Source organism: Oryctolagus cuniculus, chromosome X, assembly GCF_051225735.1.
Source record: "Oryctolagus cuniculus isolate XC-2025 breed Fujian yellow rabbit chromosome X, ASM5122573v1, whole genome shotgun sequence".
In the NCBI taxonomy this organism is placed as follows: Eukaryota; Metazoa; Chordata; class Mammalia; order Lagomorpha; family Leporidae; genus Oryctolagus; species Oryctolagus cuniculus.
In genome coordinates, this window is record NC_142888.1 from 24,470,939 (window position 1) to 24,490,345 (window position 19,407).

A 19,407-nucleotide genomic window follows, 5' to 3' on the forward strand; every position below is an offset into this window, starting at 1 on the left:
TGGCCTCTGCAAAGATGTCATACAGGAAGGAGGAGTGGCTGTCTCATGGTTATAGGCCATTTCATAGTCTTATTATAACTCACAGCATTCAACGACTTTTCACACTTATTATCACAACGATTCTGGGAAGTGTTGAAAACCAGTGCCACAAATATCATTGACCCAACCTGTTGGTAATACAAACCTGAGCTTCGTGCTCTGGCCGTGTACCAGAGAGGGACAGGTAAGGTCACTGTTTGTTAAGAATCAGAAATTTGGTTTAAGATGCATATTCTTATGCATGGGGACTTTACTAGGGTTGGGTAGGCAACAGTTCCAGATTGATGAAAAAAGCAACACGATTTTGACTCAAGAGATCTTAGGGTACAAATTGTCTATTGATGTTTTCCACTGAAGAGTTGATAGGTCTTTCAGCAAGGTCATCTAATAAATAATGGAAGCATTTCCTCGGGCATGACAGTCCTGGAAAAGTCATGCTAACCAAGACAGTGGAATGGAAAACTCACGCTAGCAAAGCTCATAAGATGCAGTTTGGGACCCCAGCGTCTAGACTTGAGTGTGGAGTAGATGGTTTTGATTCTTAGAGGAAACATGATCATATCCCATTTTATAGATGAGAAAATTGAGGCTCAGGATTAGGTAGCTTTCCAGAGTCAAACATCTCATTAGTTCTTTAGAGAGAGCTAGTCTCGAGTTCTTTTCTGACTTACCCACTAAGAACTTCCCCTCTAGTGCTCTTCATCTTGCCCTTTGTTTCAAGTCCCTCTGGGCATTATGAGCAAGAGGAAGTTTTGAATTGATTTGAAGGTTTAAGCCACATAGTTTTACTCGAACTGATGATAAAATGCTTTGCTGAGAACAGGCTTGTCCAATGAGTCTAAATGCCCTTCACTCTATGTTTCAAAGATAATTCATGGATGAAGAAAAGGGAATTGTATCTTTACCAGGAGTTTCATTTCACAAATTAATCATTCGTATGGCTCTGGCTGCTGTATCAATGGCATGCAGGGGACAGAAATCCTTTATGGCTTTTTCTCTAAGGATTTTCATAAGGATGTCTTAAAGTAGGAGTAAGAAGGAATCAAGGAGGAAGGCAGAGAGTGGGAAAAATTGACTCTCTCTCTCTCTCTCTTATTCTATGTGCATTCGGATTTTCTTTGATTCATTTTCCCCACCCTGGCTCCTGTGTCCTCCTGGTCCCAATTCCACCTCACCCTCACCCCCAACTCCTGTGTGATAACCCTGTGGGCATATTTCATAAAGGTAAAATACATGCCCAGAGCAAAATGGCCATAAAGAGAAATATAAAGGGGTGTCACAAAGAGTCTGGACAGCAGAAAGATTGGATGCCTGCATCTCTTATCAGAGGGCCTGGGTTCGAGTCCAAGCTTTGCTTCTGATTCCAGATTCCTGTTAGTGCACATCGTGGAAAGCAGAACTGCCACCCATGTGGGAGACTTGGATAGAATTCCTGGCTCTAGCTTTTGCCAACTGTTGCCAGCATTTGGAGAGTGAACCAGCTAACAGCTATCTGTCTGCTGCTTTAACTTTCAAATAAAATGAATACAATTTTTTTTAAATTAAAGTTTGTAGACAAATGGAATTAAAAGATAAGGTAAATTTTCCATGAACTTTTTGAAATCTTCCCTTGCGGTGTTGAGATATTGTGAAAAGTGTTATTAGTGGGAATTCAATCTTAGTGGGGAAGTGGAATACAGATTACATTTTTCTAAGTCCACCAGAATGTGAGCTTCAAAGGTGTAGAGGTAGAATAGCTTTAATATTGGGTCTCCAGTGCTAAGAGTACACAGTAGGCACTCAAAACTATGTGTTGAAAGAACAAATGAACAGCAAGAGGATACCAGTTACTATTTAGCTTTTGAGATTAACTCCAGATGCCATTTTTGTTTTCTTAACCTTGGTCCTGGGTATGCTGCTGATCAGCACTTACCCTCATGTCAGCAATGTGTGAATCAGGCCACAAGTGGGCAAACAGTGAGGGGGTTTGGTGGCATTGTGGCCCTGCCTCTGCTGCTGAGAGTACCAAGTCCTTATCCAGTGTGTGTAGAGATGGGGTGAAGGACACTGAGACTTAAAGGAGAGGATGCCTGGATGAGTACTGGGGTGAATAATAGAGCAGAGAAATTCAGAATGAGGTAGGGTGACACTGGGAAAGCAGAGTTAGCTTGATTGGAAACTGAATGGATTTTTGACAGGCTGGCTGGTCCAGAGCTTTTCCATGAATTCCAGTTTCTCTATGAAGTGACTTAAAACCAATCCCTAAAATCCCATATCAGAGACTCAGGTACCAGGGCTCACTTACATGCACAAGGCAGCCAACGTTTTTTGTTTTAAAAATTCATCTAAATGTACCTGTAGCAGTATTATGGATTTGATCAAAACTTATTAGCTCCTCAAGTAATGTAACAAATATGAAAGTTTTCACAATAGTATGTTATATATATTGATAAATCTATCTCTGTAAATATATTTATCTCTATGTACATGTTATACTAAAGACAACTGAACTGAATGTCAATCACATGGAAGAACAATTTTCCAGTTGATTGTACTTTTATTTATTTAGCCATTCAATAATTACATTTCAGATCTAATTATTAATTTAAGGGTACAATATTCAAAGTATTAGTAAATAAAAGTATCAGTTGGGTCTAGTTAATTTCAAAGTGTAAGACACTAAATTAAATATGAAAGGCAAACATATACAAAATGCAAATATATGAAAAAACTGATAAAATTGCTCATTGCTCTGCCTTTTTACAAAAGCTTCTGTGGGCAAGTTTTTATAAAAAGTATTGCTATTAGTTGTAAAATTCTTCTGTCTCAGGCTTGACACAAACAAATTAGGTATATAGTCTGTCATATATACACACGAAAAGGTGGCTACTTGGATGCAATGACACAATAAATGTTTTTCTATGGACCTCCTCCTGATATTGTATTTTTATATAATTGTAAAGTATATCATTTTCATTTCCTTTACAAAACAGATTACCAAAGCCAGCAGAATACTGAAATGACCAACAAAATAGTATGATCTAAATCACTATTTGGTATTCATAATATCTTTGTGGGAAACAGAAAAATAAAGTCCAAGTAATTCTATTTTTGGGAAATTTCATGACTACTTGAACTTTATTTTTTAAATTAGATCTGGATCAACTTAGAATGAGGTTCTTGGTAGCAGGTTCCAGATCTTCAACTTTGGTCTTTCCTTTTGCCACTTATATCAGCTGTTTGAATGAGGAGCCCAATGACACATGAATCAGTGTTAGAAATGAACTGAAAATGGTTGAGATTGTTAGACTAGAGTATTGGATAATATGTTAGATGATGAAATGAAGATTCAAAGAGAATATCATAGACTAGAATTACTAACAGAGAGAAATGCAAATTTCTCATTAAGGGTTCATAATTTAATTACATGAGTGTAAGATGGAAGAGATATCAGAAGTTCTTATGAAAATGACCTTGTGGATTTAATTGGTCCCAAGTTTAATACAAACTAATAAGTCCACAAAGCTGTCCAAAAGCTGCGATTCCTTTGGCTATATATGTTACTAAAGCAGTAATAGTCTACATCCAGGGAGGAGTATTGTTTTGTACTCATCACATTTTGGGACATGATTATGCCATGTTTCCTAGTGGGCACAATCAGTGTGTTAACAGGTCAGCACTTGGTTGTGGATGTCCTGCTGCTCTCTCAAGACACTGTTGAAGTGGGAAGGGTCATGGTAAATTCCCCTTTTCTGCCAACTATATGGCAGAAGTGGTAAGTCAACTCTCTTAGAGCATATCCAACCAACTTAACTTTTCTTTTATCTTTACATGGGGCTGGAGTATGGTAAGATCCCAAAACCTGGGGATGGGTGAAATATTAGCAGGCCTTACTCATCACTTGCTTTGGGATAAAGGTAATTTGGGTTAGGTAGCCTAGGAAAGAGGTATGCTCCATATGGGCCAGTGCAAACACCGCAGTATCTTTTTTGAGGGGTTTGGGATCTAAGAGAGAAAGATTTATTATTTCCTTTCCAATAATTTTTGTGTGATTGCATCTCTTTCATGAACTTTTCAATGGAAGATAACATTGTCTAGAGCAGGACATACTTTTTTTAAAAGATTTTATTTATTTATTTGAGAGGTAGAGTTACAGACAGTGAGAGGGAGAGAGAGAGAAAGGTCTTCCCTCCGTTGGTTCACTCCTCAAATGGCTGCAATGGCCGAAGCTATGGCAACCTGAAGCCAGGAGCCAGGTGCTTCTTCCTGGTCTCCCATGGGGTGCAGGGCCCAAGCACTTGGACCATCCTCCACTGCCCTCCCAGGCCACAGCAGAGAGCTGGCCTGGAAGAGGAGTAGCCGAGACTAGAACTAGCATGCATATGGGATGCCGGTGCCACAGGCGGAGGATTAACCTACTGCACCGTGGAGACAGGACTTACATATTCTTGAATTTTTGAACCATAATACCATTTTAAGAGCATACTACCCTTATCCCTACACTGTCTCCAACAGCTGGATAAGAGGACAGTGTGTGTTAACATCTCTCTATCTTGGTTTCCCACATGGGTGGCAGGGACCCAATTATTTGAGCCATCACCACTGGCTCCCAGGATCTGCATTCACAGGAAACCAGAGTCCAGAACCAGAGCCTGGAATCAAATCAAAGCACTCTGATATAGCACACGGGGAACCTAACTGGATCTTAACCTGTCAGGCCAAATGCCCACCTCTCCTGCTACTATTTGAATATTCTCTGTTCATTGAAGACATCACCATCTACCTTACCTTCCATATTTAGCTGCTCACTAAATTCTGTTAACCACAACAACAAAAGTCTTTTGAAAATGTCTATGCCTACCTTCACCTGATTTGCCATCATTATATGTCACAATTTTTTCATTCCTGCCATGAAACTTGCAATATAATTTCAGACTGAGTATGGAAAATACAGCTTTTATGCCTACAAGCAAATGTTTCATGGCAGACAATAAATTATGTTGGTTCTGTCAGACCTCAAGGAGGCAATTTTTTGTTGTTTTGTGTTTGTGTTATCTATATATATAAGGTGAACACATTTCATGTATTTCATATATACAGATTTAAGAGCATAGTTTTCATTAACATAAAAGATTACCTAATACAGATCAAACCCAACTATGGAGCAAACTATTTCATAAGCCCTTGTGTTCTTCATCATCGGGGCTATTCTAGAAGAAGCTATCCAGCTTCAGGACAGGGGTGCTGTTGAAAGGATTCTGGCTTTTTTTTTTTTTTTTGACAGGCAGAGTTAGACAGTGAGAGAGAGAGAGACAGAGAGAAAGGTCTTCCTTTTTCTGTTGGTTCACCCCCCAAGTGGCCACTACAGCAGGTGCATTACGGCCAGCGCGCTGCGCCGATCCAAAGCCAGAAGCCAGGTGCTTCCTCCTGGTCTCCCATGCCGGTCCAGGGCCCAAGCACTTGGGCCATCCTCCACTGCCTTCCCGGGACACAGCAGAGAGCTGGACTGGAAGAGGGGCAACCGGGACAGAATCTGGCGCCCCAACCGGGACTAGAACCCGGGGTGCCGGCGCCGCAGGCGGAGGATTAGCCAAGTGAGCCGCGGCGCCGGCCAGGATTCTGGCTTTAAGAAAATGTCAGACAATATAATTTCTGGAGCTTCCTTCAACTATAAGATTTGATGATTTGTATCTTAATTTTATATTAATTTACATTTAAAAAAATTTTCCAAAATGGAAGTTTATTATTCTCATAATTGGAGAAAGTTTATTGTTTACATAAATGCAGAGATTATTTTAATTTTATTTTTTATTTTATTTATTCAAGAGACAGAGAGAGAGGACAGACAGAGCTGTTACCCACTGGTTTGGTTCCCAAATTGCCTGCAATGGCCAGGTCTGGGCCAGGCTGAAGCTGGGAGATGGGAACTCAGTCTGGGTCTCCTATGTGGGTGATAAGGATTCAGCTATTTGAGCCATCACTACTACCTCCTAGGGTCTGCATTGCCAGAAAGCTGCAATTGAGAGCTGGAAACTGAACCCGGGCCCTTCAATGTGAGATACAGGTGTCTTAATCGGCCTCTTAACTGCCAGGCCACAGGCCCACTCCAGGTTTACCTTAACAACAATTGATCTCCTTTGAGTATGAACACAACCTTTCATTATATGTATCAAAGGAACAGTTTTGTTGTTGTATAGATGCCAATTGTTTGCTTTAGATTGGCTGCATGTAAAAGTGGCTTAAACAACGGAGAAACATATGGCTTTTCATGGAAAAGAAGTTTGGATGTGGGCAGTCAGTGATAGTATGATGACTTCCCACGTCAGCACTCCTTTATCTTGTTTAGCTGCATGTGGCTTCCACTCCCAAGGTCACTCATTTCCTAGTCCAAAATGACCACTGAATGTAAACATTACATGTGTGTTCTGGGTAGCAGAAAAGAGGAAGGGAACACTCGTCCTCCTTCATTTGAAGATCTTCCCAGAAATTCCAGATATCACCTCCTTTTTTGGGGGGGGGGGAGAGGGAGGGTTTCTTTTTTTCCAACCTCATCTTACCTTTATTTATTTATTTATTTTAGAAAATTTTTAGTTAATAAATATAAATTTTGAAATTACAACTTTTGGATTATAGCGGTTTTTCTCCCCATAACCACCCTCCCACCCGCAAACCATCCCATCTCCTACTCCCTCATCCATCCCATTCTTCATTAAGACTCATTTTTAATTATCTTTATATACAGAAGATCAACTCTATACTAAGTAAAGATTTCAACAGTTTGCACCCACACAGACACACAAAGTATAAAGAACTGTTGAAGACTATTTTTACCGTTAATTCTCATAGCACAACACATTAAGGACAGAGGTCCTACATTGGGAGTAAGTGCACAGTGACTCCAGTTGTTGATTTAACAATTGACACTCCTATTTATGACATCAGTGATCACCCGAGGCTCTTGTCGTGAGCTGCCAAGGATAAGGAAGCATTCTGAATTCACAAACTCCTACCTTATTTAGACAAGGTCATAATCAAAGCGGAAGTTCTCTCCTCCCTTCAGAGAAAGGTACCTCCTTCTTTGATGGCCCGTTCTTTCCACTGGGATCTCACTCACAGAGATCTTTCATGTAGGTCATTTTTTTTTTTTTTTTTTTTTTTTTTTTGCCACGGTGTCTTGGCTTTCTATGCCCGATACTCTCATGGGCTTTTTAGCCAGATCCGAATGCCTTAAGGGCTGATTCTGAGGCCAGAGCAGACACCACCTCTTTAAAAATGGAGACAATTTAGCCACAAGGCCGTACTTAACTGAGAGGAATTCTGGTGGGCCAGAGTAGGGGTGGGAATCAAGGTTTTGTTTCTAGTGAAGAAGAGAACGGATTTAGGGAGGCTAATGGCTGCCTCTTACATCTGTTGACTACGGATAAGCACAACACATAAACTTTAAATGTCACTAGCTACAGCTTCTTTTTTTTTTTTTTTTTTTTTTTTTTTTGCTACAGTTTTCTTTAGTCACTACCTATAGCTCTTAGTTTCAGGAACTTTCTACCAGGCTCCATTTATTTAGATCAGTTAACAATTATTTACTAAAAATCTGCTTTTTGCATCCTTTTTTTCTCTTGTAAAATTGATCTGCACCTTCCCCATGAAGTGGTAGTGAGTATTAATTGAGGTGTTAATACATATAAAGCACTTGGAAGAGTATCTGATATATATTAAGTGCTCAATACATGTTAACTGTGAATGAATTATGTATTAATATTACTGTTTGGGCAAGAAAGATGGAAAAAGTCCTTATGAGAAAGGGAAAGAGAGAGAGGTAGAGAGGGAGAGAGGGAGAGGGAGAGAAAGAGAGAGAGAAGGGAATATGTTTGAAAGACCTAATGCTTTATTTGTCATGATGACATCTTAATTTTCTTCCTGAGCACTCACATAATTTGGTTATCATCTCCCAGAGAGGCCAACTGCTTGCCTAAACCATCTCAGGATGGAAAAGATCTTTGTGATTCTTAAAAGTTTCAGGGGTAAGGCTACATGCTCCCCTAATTTTTTTTTTCATGCTCATTTGTGGAACTATTGATATTAGCATTTTTAGGGCCTAAGCTCATAAAATAAATTTTTCCCTTAGTTTAATATTATGGTACCTACTTAACATTGCATCCATTGAGTGAACAACAACACAGGTATGAATGAGAATGGATAATCTATTAGAACAGATATTGCCTGCTATTTTTTTTGAGAGGGGAAGTCTTTCCTAGCACCGTATTCTATTTTATGCAGTACATTTGCTAGGAGAATTCAAAAGAAGAGATAGGGCCCATTGTCCTTCATTCCAGCAGTATTGAAGGCCCAATTTCATCTTTTGAGGCTCTTAAGGAGCATACTACATAAAAAGGAATGGACTGCTTGCTATTCAGCCATAGCTGGAATAGCAATACCAATCATTATACTGTTATCTATTTGAAAAATGTGGATTTTACTTGGAGATGGTATTTATTGAAGCCTGCAAGAAATCCGTTTTCTGTCTACCTGGCAAGAGCAATTTGAAAGGGAAAATTCAAGCTCAGAAATCCAGTTGAAATTTGACCTTCTCTATATTGCAATGGATTTTGGAATGATGATATATGCAGGAGTGGGGGTGGGGGTGTCCCTTGGCTTCCAATCCTGTGCTGTGTTTATCTCCTGCTGCACAATAGGGCAATCTAAGGGAAACCTTCGCAAGCTTTATTAAAATGGGGAGGGCGTGGGATGCTGAGCCTGTTGCACTTAAAATGCGCTTTGAAGCATCATGGAAATTTTGCAAAAGACTTTTTATGTAGTAACAATTCTATTGATAGAGTCAATGAGAGTTTTGTCTGTGCAAGAACTGCAGGATGGGACCCCAAGTCACATGCCTTCAAAATTATTCTTCCTTTGTTGGATATCACAAAGGATATTTTCCCATGAAAACAAGATCCTTTGTCTCTTATGAATTCGTTCTAATTGTGAAGCAGGCTGATAGGGTTACTGCATGTCCTTCTCATACTGGCAGGTGGCCTGAGGGAGCTGGGGAAACGGGCTCAATCATCTATTAAGGCTTTCGCTGGTCGTAATGTCAGTCACTTCTCATCTACAACCATAGTCCTTGATGTTCATTTCTGAAGGAGATGACGGTGACATCACAGACACTGATTTGTTCCTGTTTGACTTTCAAAGATAACAGGTAAGATATCTTTGCCTTTCTAGTTTTCCTAATTTTTTGCAAATGTATCTGACTAACAAAGAAAAACACAAACCATAGACAGGTTGTGAAAGTGGAGATAAATTATAGAATCAATTTTCAAATGAACTTATTAAATCTTTCACCGGTCTTACTAGGTTCTGTGCAGAAAATAAAACAGATACAATTCCCTCCTTTTGAGGACTGACAGTTAAGCCAGCCACTGTGCTATGGGACAGCAATCACCAGCAATTTGGCAAACACTCATGTAAATGGTCTATAGAAGATCCGTGGTAAATACTGACAATTCAAGACAGGTAAGGTCTAGGCTCAATGCTCTGGAAACTCATGCAAAAAATGCCATGTAATGATTTGCCCAAGCCACAGTCAAAAGATCAAATGAATGGTGCAATAGGATCTCAGGTAAAAAGAAATTCAGCATATAAACACAAAAGACTACAGTAAAAAGTCCACAATATGTTAAGGTGGGGTAAGAAATATATAGACTTTTTTATCACTTCTTGGCCTTTTGGCTAAGATCAAGTGTAGAAATATATAGATTTTAAAAAATCTTCTGTGTGATCTATTGTGGAAAGCTTTGGGCAGGCTTTTTACACTCCAGTTTTTAAGAAGCCCAATGATACAGAAAGAAGGGAGAGAATACAGGCTGTGCTCTGTTACAAGAAAGGGAATGGGAGTGTGGACTTCTCTAAACACTAACACGAATAGTAATCTGTAGATGGTGCCTGCACACCCACGCACACACACAACTGCCTCACCAGCAAACCTCCAAAGAGCACCTTTGTGGAGCGAAGGAGGGTGAACTGAGAAATCTCATCCACTTTGTGTGTTTTTCTCTTGAGACCATCTATTGTGTCTTTGGTTTGCTGATTATCACTTTGATATAATTTCATGCATCTTAGAATCTGGCTGGCCACTGAGGTCCAACATATCTCATCCATAGTGGTTGTTAGGCAATAGTGAGGGGCAGGATATGGTTGCAGGCAAAGGTGAATGGAGAGTCTCATACATGGACAATACATGTTGCCACCTTTGGATCAAGAAAAGAGGACTTGATGGTAGGTGGGCTGAGAGTTGTTTTATTGGTTGGAAAGGGATGTATTTTCTCCATTTCTGGGGAAATAAGGAAGGAATCCTTGGTTAACAGAGATGAGTGAGGGAAAGAAGTGTTCTTGACCCAAGAATGGGATCAGGTGGACCAAAGGGTCAAGGACTACAGGGGCATTTGGACGTCATTGAGTCTGGTTTGATTGCAGGCTACTCAAGGATAGGGATACCCAGTCGTGCGGGGGAAGCAGATGGTGCTGATCTGGGACCTGACATAATGGCACAATGATCTTAGCCTTGAATCAGAAACAGGGATACATGGTCTGACAAGAGACTATATCCAAAGAAGATTAGAAAAGAAACAGGCAGTGTAGGCAGGGCATATGGTTTTAGTAATAATGTTGATGAAATTACCAGAGAATGATTATATTAAAAATAAGGCTTCTAGCAAAGTCTTGATGCAGAGAGAGAGAGAGAGAGAGAGAGAGAGAAAACTTGCTTTTTATCTATCAAGCAGCTTCTACAGGAGACTTTCAAGGTCTTTGGATTGCATTAGCTGCTTATTATACTGTTTCATCAAACTTCAGAAGACCCTGGGTGTACACTAACCTATAAATACACAAAAGCCAAATCCAGTCATTGGTACAGTGAAAAGAAGGTTTTCTCTTTCATGTGATGTTTTGAAGAGGGTGTTAACAAACTCAAATGATTCTCGCATGTAGCCCTGCATTATAAAGGGACTTCCATGTGAAATGGGATCTTTAAGCGCTTTCCTCTCCTATGCCTCTTCTCTCCCTTTTCCTGACCCCAACTCTAAACATCTTTAAGGAAAGCACTTAGAGAAATATCAAATCAAGGTAGCCCGGGGGAAAAGTCTGTCTTGACAAAGCTGCAGGCGCTAAGTTAGCCAGAGCCTCACGGAAAGAGCTCTTACTGCCTTAAGTGTCTAAGGATTTCGCTCTGGACCATTTGTTTGAAAACTTCCTTGCCATAACTGTGATGTGTCTGCTTTGTGTTGTCTGAGCGCAGCTGTACCTGACCCTTGTTTTGTCACCTGTCAGAGACGCGGGCTAGCAGATACATCTTCCTAGTTTTAGCTATTTGGATTAGTGTTGTCATAAGTGGACTAATATGGATTTCATAAAAGACAGAACTCCACAGACTTAATCAAGGCCCCAAATCTCAGTAGGTCAAATCTACTGCAATTATTCATGAGACCTCCACTGACTGCAAAGCCTGACCCTCAATGGCATAGCCACCAGATAGGCAGAGGATAGCAGCCCTTTCATAGACATGTCCCTAGTAGTGAGTGTCACAGAATAGGTCCTCAATACTGGCTAACTAGATATACTGCTATTGAAAGTCTTTTTGAATGTACAATCTTGCAAACTTCCTGGTTGCTGTGACAGTGAAGATTTTGCAAAAAGGATTATTTTTTAGATTTATTCATTTATTTGAGAAGTAGAGTTACAGGCAGGGAGACGGTGAGACAGAGAGGTATTCCATCTGGTGGTTCACTCCCCAAGTGGCCACAACAGCAGGAGCTGGGACCATCTGAAACCAGGAGTCAGGAGCTTCTTCCTGCTCTCCCGCATGGGTGGCGGGGGCCCAAGCACTTTGGCTGTCTCCAACTGCTTTCCCAGTCCATAACAGAGAGCTGGATTGGAAGTGGAGCAACCAGGTCTTGAACCAGCACCCATATGGGATGTTGGCACTGTAAGTGGCATTTTAACCCACTGTGCCACAGTGCCAGCCCTGCAGAAAGGATTTAACAACTTAGCTGGTAGACCAGTGAGAGCCAGAACTTTCAGTGGTGGGCTAGGGCCAAAGCATACCTGTTCTCATGTACCATTTGTTACGTTTTGAGAGTAGCTTGAGATTGGCAATGATGGAAGTATTTACATAACAAAAATCAGCAAATGCTACAAATCAGGTTGGTTGGTTTGTTTTTTCCTCTCACAAAGATTTGGTTGTTAAACATTTACCAGCACACCAGTGGCTTGACTTCCTTCATGGAAATGACTAACCTAATTAAAAGGCTACAGAAATGACACAGATGAATATCTTAGGCACTATTCTGAGTGACAAGGATCAGAGATAAAATGTCACACACTGTATGATTCCATTTGTAAAACTTCTAGAACTGGCAAGCTAATTTATGGTGAAAACAATTTAGATGGGTGGCCTCTGGATGGGGGAGGTATAATTTTTTGTGGTAATGAAAATATTCCCTATTTTAATGTGGGGATGAGTTACATAGGTACATGCACTTGTCAAAAACTTATTGAACGGCACACTTAAAATATGTGCAACTTAACTGTATGCAAACAAATACTGAGCTCTACTTGGTAGGTTTGTTTTATGTAACTGTAAGGGTTAGGAATTTTGAAACTATTTGTGTATACTAGATTTGAGCAAAAGAGTAAATATGTTAAGAATCATATAAGTCAGTTTTCTCACTGTGGGAGGAAAAAGTTCCCCAGGTGGGGAATCCCAGGATAGAATGCAGACTGTAATAAAATAACTTAACTCTTTTTTTAAAGATTTATTTATTTATTTGAAAGTCAGAGTTACACAGAGTGAGGAGAGGCAGAGGGAGGGAGGGAGGGAGGGAGAGAGAGAGAGAGAGAGGTCTTCCATCCGATGGTTCACTACCCCAAATGGTCACAACAGCTGGAACTGTGCCGATCAGAAGCCAGGAGCCAGGAGCTTCTTCTGGATCTCCCACGCAGGTACAAGGGCCCAAGGACTTGGGCCATCTTCTCCTGCTTTCCCAGGCCATAGCAGAGAGCTGGATTGGAAGTGGAGCAGCCGGGTCTTGAACCGGCGCCCATATGGGATGCCGGCACTGCAGGCCAGGACATTAACCTGCTGCGCCACAGCGCCAGCCCAAGAACTTAACTCTTAACAGAGGAATGAACCAACCTCACTGAAAGGGATAGGGGATTGTTGATGGAAGTGGCTCAGGAGATGACTGGATTCCATAAGACCAAAGGCAAGAGGAACTGCACAGAAGCAGTGCGCTAGGTTAACAATTCTGATTCTGGTAAATGACTACACTGGAATTGAACAATTTAGTAAATGGATGGTGGATAGTGGAAGCCAAGTTTCTCATTGGTGGAGTGGGAATAGACAGGTAAGCAAAGGGAGGGGCCTAGAATGGATTAGAATTGGAGAAAACAGTATGAACTCATGTTTAGCTGAACTTACATACAGATGATTGCGTATAGAACTATTTATAGACATGCACCTATATACAGGTTAGTATACATTAAATTTCTTTGCCCTGTTGGCTATGAGGGGCTAGAAGCAATGACATTTCAGTAGCAAAAACATAACTTAATGCCAAGATCTTGGTTTCTCAATGCAATAATTCAATAAAAGAAAATGTAGCAAATGGTTCATCCTAGGACTGGGGCAGGAAATATACAAGATGAGATTAGAGCATCTTGTAGAGCCAAAAAGTAATGAAATGCTAAAAACGAACATTGATGGAACTATGCTAAGGGGATATAGGGTCAATTGGAAAAGTTGCCAACGGCCAAAGCCGGAAAAACTTGAGCAACAAAATTAAGTAATATTGATTTGAACCATAAGTATAAAATAAGTATCTATGAGTCTATACCGATATAAATAAATAATTATATAAATAAATGGGAGAGGAGGGACAAGTATCCAGTGCAGATTTCCAAATATTTTATGTAGGTGCTCTGCCCTTGGGGAGGTGGAGCATAAGCCTCCACTCCATAAGTGTGGGCTCTGCATAGTGTCTTCTTTCCACAGAGTACAACATGGAAACAGGGGATGATAGTAGCTTTACAGTGAAGAAACCTGACAAACACTACCTCAGCAAGCTGGTCAAGGTCAACACCGACAGTAATCAGTCATGTTGACAGCATGTACTCTTGATGGGAAGAATGGCATTTTATTTTTGTGATCTTCCAAAAACATATAACCCCACTCTGACTGTGGGAAAAAAAAAGACATCAGACAGGGGCATTCTACAAAACATCTGACTGGAAGCCCTCAAAAACTGCCAAGGTTCCAAAAGACAAGGAAAGGCTGAGAAACTATCACAGTCAAGCAAAAACTAAGGAGTCGTGATGACTGAATGTAATGTGGTATTCTGGATGGGATCCTGAAACAGAAAAGGGAATCTGAATAAAGTATGAACTCTGATGAACAATAATGAATCACCATTGGCTCATTAATTGTAACCACACCGATGTCTCATACTAATGCAAGATGTGAGTAATAGGGGGAATGGGAAGTGGGATGTATGGGAACTCTGTACTATCTGTAACTCAATAACTACAATTGTTTTGGTAAATCTAAAATATTTGTTTAATAAAACCTAAAGTCTTAAAAAATAAAAACCTCAAAGCCCTTAGATACAAATTGCTGGCAGTCAGCAGCCTAGGTAATGTTAAAAGGATATGGGTATGTATGTGCACCACCTAAAATCTGCAGATATGAATGAGCAGGACAATTCTAGGTGGTTATCTGGGGGATTTTGAAAGTTCCCCTGTGGTGCACTGCCAGCAGAGTGGGCCCTTGTTAGAGCCTGCTCAGAGGCTGTAGGAGGACAGGGTGTTCCACCAGACCACCTAGACCACCTGGGGCAGGGATTAGGGTGCCGACCTGTGTTGCGCTATGCTGATCTAGAAGGCAGAGCAGCCTGCCTGTGCGTATAGGCCAATCCTAGTTCCTAGGAAACATAACATGTTGTTACCCTCTCTGGTTACTTTTGGGGTCCTGCTTTCTGGGTTACTTTTGTGGGGGGGGGTGTTTTTTCAGGATCCAGTTTGGACATGAGCCAAGAAGTTCTACTTTAAGAATTTCATTGTAATCTTGCCATATGACATGATCTGGCTATTGCAGCTGAGAAAGTCCCCAAAGTGCAGAACGGAGGATAGCATCTCTTCTCTGCAGCTCATCACCCAGCTGTGGATGCCATCTGTAAAGTGTGAATACCTAAACAAGCGCTGGTGGTGCTGAGGTTTTAGTTTCTAGGCAAATCATGACTAATGAGAATCTCTGAACTCTGCAGGTCGAGAGCGAGGGGCATAGATGACTCTGTTCATGTCTATCTAGTATGCTTTGGTTAAAAGATTGATGGAATAATTCTCTACCCACGATTCCCAAGAAACAAGCTAACCAACCTCAACCTGGTCAGTATGCCTCACAGCAGCCACGGTGAGCACAAGGTCTAGTCCATGTTCCAGGGTATGAGCCATGGATGGTCACTAGCCAACAACTTGAGAGTGGTATAGTACTTGAAGATTTTTCTGCTTTCCCTTTGGTTTTTTGGAATTGGGAGCCTGTTGATTCAAAGCCAGAAGACGAGGTCTTGGATAGCAATTAGTATAGGCCAAGAATTCTATCTCTTTTCCACATTGGTTTTGGGAAAATACTATGAGTTATGTGCTTGACCTGCACAGAGCAGCATAAAACTGGAATAATTGAGATGGCAACAACAGGATTATTATGGGCACTCGTACTTTCTGTCTTGACCAGCAGGGTCCCTTCACCAACAGAACTAGAGAAAGGGGCCTTGGAAAAAGAAAATTTCTCTCTGATTTTTTTGGCCTAGCAGATATCAATAAAACTTCATTCCTAACAGACTTTGCTGTGGGCTTTCATATCCACAGAAGTAAGCCAGAAGAGGAGTTGATAAGGGATGCCAGGCTCTGTACCTATTGATCTAAGATTGGGATTTACTGCTGCCTGGGAAGTTCTACCCAATTTCAGCCTCTGCAGTGTACCCAGCAGAGGGAATGATAAATAACACCATGCCATTGGGGCTGTCACTTTAGAGAGTGGCATGAATGATGGTAAAAGACAAACACAAATTCCAGAAAAACTTGGATTGGCTTTCCTGTCAACACTACTGAAATGGGAGATGGGAAACTATTGATAGAAAGCACTGAGTGTCCCTGGTGCAGTGTTATATAACAATGACTATGCTGTGCAAAGATACATTTCACTGTATCTGGAGAAACAGGAATACGTCCTCCCATGGAGCCCGCTTTTAGAAAAGATTCTTGGACTTTCCTTCCAAGGTAAACTAGAGAAGAGAGAAAATGGAATTTGAAAAACTTCAAGAAAGTTTATGTCACTACCAGAAACTAAGATTTTGGGGAATTCTCTGAGGGCTCTGTTCTCCTGGAAAGTGATGACTTTGTTCAGGCTTTGACAAAGTGGCTGGGTGACTTGATTATTTGCTTTCCCTATTGCCTGATGTGGTTAGCGATACTAAATTTTCTTCAGGACAATTAATGAGTCATAGAAGTAGAAAAGCCAAAGGTACTTCAACACAGGGTACTAAAGCTTTCTTCTTATTAAGTGAATTAATGTGTGTAAAGAGCTTAGAATAGAGAGTGGAGGCTCACTCATTAAAGCGCACATTTCTTCTTTCTTCCTTACCTTACTTTCTCCATTCTTCCAATTGTGCTTCCTGGGGTCACCTGCCCTACGAAGTGCCTGAAGTTAAGTCTTTTCTCAGGACCAATGTTTTGGGTATCCATACCTAAGAAAAGCATGGCTGGTATTAAATATGCTACAGCATGGGAAGTTGAGCCGTAAAATGCGGTGGCATGAAAAATCATTATGTATGGCTATACAATGATTTATCATGTGAGGTCAAATGGATACCTGCAGATTTTTGGACCATTTATAGGGAATGGTCACAAATTATTGACGTAACAAATGGTTTCTTTTAAAGATGGTTATTATAGCCAGAAACTAGAAGAAAAATACTAGTACTATATATATTTAGTTATATATATATAGTAGGGTGGGTGGGTGACTACATGTAACACATACAGCAACTCCTGAGCTCACGGGGCCATAAATTGTATTTTGTTTTGATATGGACAGCAAGACACGTGCAATATGCATCCACAGTGGCCTGCACAACTGTATTTGCTGCACAAAGAATAAAAAACAAAAATAAAAGCCATTCAAGGTTTTTAGTTCAGTATAAATTCATTCCTCTAAAGGAAAACGCCATCCCAAACATTTTTTACTTGCAAAACAATCTTCAAGCTATACAGCAATTTATTTCACATGACATTTACAGAAAATCAACAGAAGTAGCTTTTATAATGTGTGAATCCACAAATCACGTTTCCCTGCTATGGTTCTGCATTGAAATCTCTAGAGGTCTCTTCTGGTGCTGCCCCTGGGAGAGGGCCTTTAGAGATGATTGTTTCTGTTCACATAAGTATTCTTTTCTCAATGGAAAATTTGTATTATTCCCTACTGGGGCACCACGGTTTTCTCCATGCCCAGGCCCACAAAGATAGTCATTGACAAGCATTGCTACATTCTGTCTTAATGCTTTCATTGTCTCCAACATTTCATATGGTGTTTTACTTGAAATAAACAAAATTGGAAAAATGAAATTCAAAAAAGGAAAACTGAAGAAGTGGATCCCGTATTAATGGAATGGAATGTAACTGATATAAAAATCATTTTAAGGGCAGGTGTTCAGCCTAGCAGTTTCGATGGCACTTGGGATGCCAGCATCTCCTCGCAGAATGCCTGGGTTTGAGTCCTGGCTCTGCTTCCCATTCCAGCTTCCTCAGGATGTGCACATAGCAGGTAACAGCTCATTACTTGGGTCCCTGCCATCCATGTGGATGTCCTGAATTAAATTCCAGAGTCCTGGGTGTTGTAGGCATTTGGGGGAGTGAACAAATGGATGGGGAAACTGTTTCTGTCTCTGTCTCTGGCTTTCCACGATGCAAATAAATAAATAAAAATTAAAAAATAATTAAACATAGAAATATGCATGAGTAAATGAATTTATAACAGAAGGCAGTGAAATTTTATGACAGCCTTAGCACCTAACCTTAACATATCACACTTTTGGATGACCCTTTTCCCCCTTGCACTCCTTCCCTTCCACACTCGGCGGGTGGGTTCTTTAGGGATACACACACACACACACACACAGATCTTTCTATCTACTGGTTCACTCCTCAAATGGCCACAACAGCCAGGTCTCAGTCAGGCTGAAGCCAGGAGCCTGAAACTCCATCTAGGTCTCCCACATGGGTGGCAGGGGCCAAGTACTTGAGCCATCATCCGCTGCCCACCCCCCCCCATCCCCGCCCAGGGTGTGTATTATCAAGAAGCTGAGCTAGAAGCAGGGCAGTAGCGACTTGAACTGGCACTCGTGGATGGGATGCTGGTGTCACAGGCTGTGGCTTAACCTGCTGCACTACAGAGCTGGCACCCCACGGGTGGGTTTCTTAATGTCAACTGAGCTCGGGGGTAGTGTGGGCTCCCACTTAGGGATGCATAAACACAGCATCCACTCTCCAGGCTGGGCTAGTGCTATTTACCATTTCATGATGGTCAACAGAAGACAGATGGTTAGCAATAATTTTCTCACGGCTTGTTCAGAAACAATCAGTTGAATGAAAATTCAAATTTATTAAAACATTTTTCCTAATTGAGCTTTTATCTCTAATCAGAAGGACTTACAGGTTTTGAGCAAGGACACAGCAGTTGCTAAAATGAGAATAAAATGAAATGTAATACAATGGCAAGGTTTTAAATGTGTAAGGTGGTGTCAGAAAGGCAGGAAATCCGCTGGTGGCAATGCAATCAAAGTGAACACACGATTAAGGTGTGATGGGCATAGCTTGTCTACCATAAGCCAAGCACGTGGATAATGGTCAGAAAGAAAGCACCACCCAAAGACAGATTTTTTATTGAGCGTCCACTCTCCCAAAGAAGACAAGGTTCTTGCTAGATCCTCTCCCATGAGCTAACCGTTCTGTTGCTATTAACCAAACAGCCTTTAACACACAAAGCCCCAGGGTACAAGTGAGCTTCAGGTTCATTTTGAAGAGTTCCACTGCATGGACTACAGGGGAACTTTCAAACTCAAGTGACAGGAAACAATGTTTCTTGATAACCACAATGCCCTCATGAGGGTGGGTCTCATTACATAAGGACTTCTTTTATTATTATTATTGAAGAAACATTCACATTAAAAAAATCACTGTCCAGGGGCTGGCATTGTGGCACAGGGAGTTAAGCCACTGTTTGCGGCACTGGCATCCCATATCAGAGTTGCCATCCAATCCAGTTCCCTGCTAATGCAACTGGGA

General features: G+C 40.9%; 1 long non-coding RNA gene and 1 pseudogene across 21 annotated transcripts in view; both read left to right on the forward strand.

Moving 5' to 3' along the window:
* The first annotated feature begins 9,008 nt into the window (after window positions 1–9,008).
* LOC103351789 (uncharacterized) overlaps window positions 9,009–19,407 on the forward strand; it is a 185,226-nt gene continuing 174,827 nt past the window's right edge. For 14 of the 21 annotated variants that reach the window (XR_011385624.2, XR_016228059.1, XR_016228058.1 and 11 more), the window contains exon 1: window positions 9,009–9,217. This is a non-coding gene — a long non-coding RNA (uncharacterized LOC103351789). Of the gene's footprint in view, window positions 9,218–17,764; window positions 17,888–19,407 lie in introns of all 21 variants that reach the window. The other 7 variants (XR_016228061.1, XR_016228050.1, XR_016228057.1 and 4 more) reach the window with 3 other exon arrangements.
* Window positions 9,728–9,857, forward strand: LOC127485092 (U2 spliceosomal RNA; annotated as a pseudogene).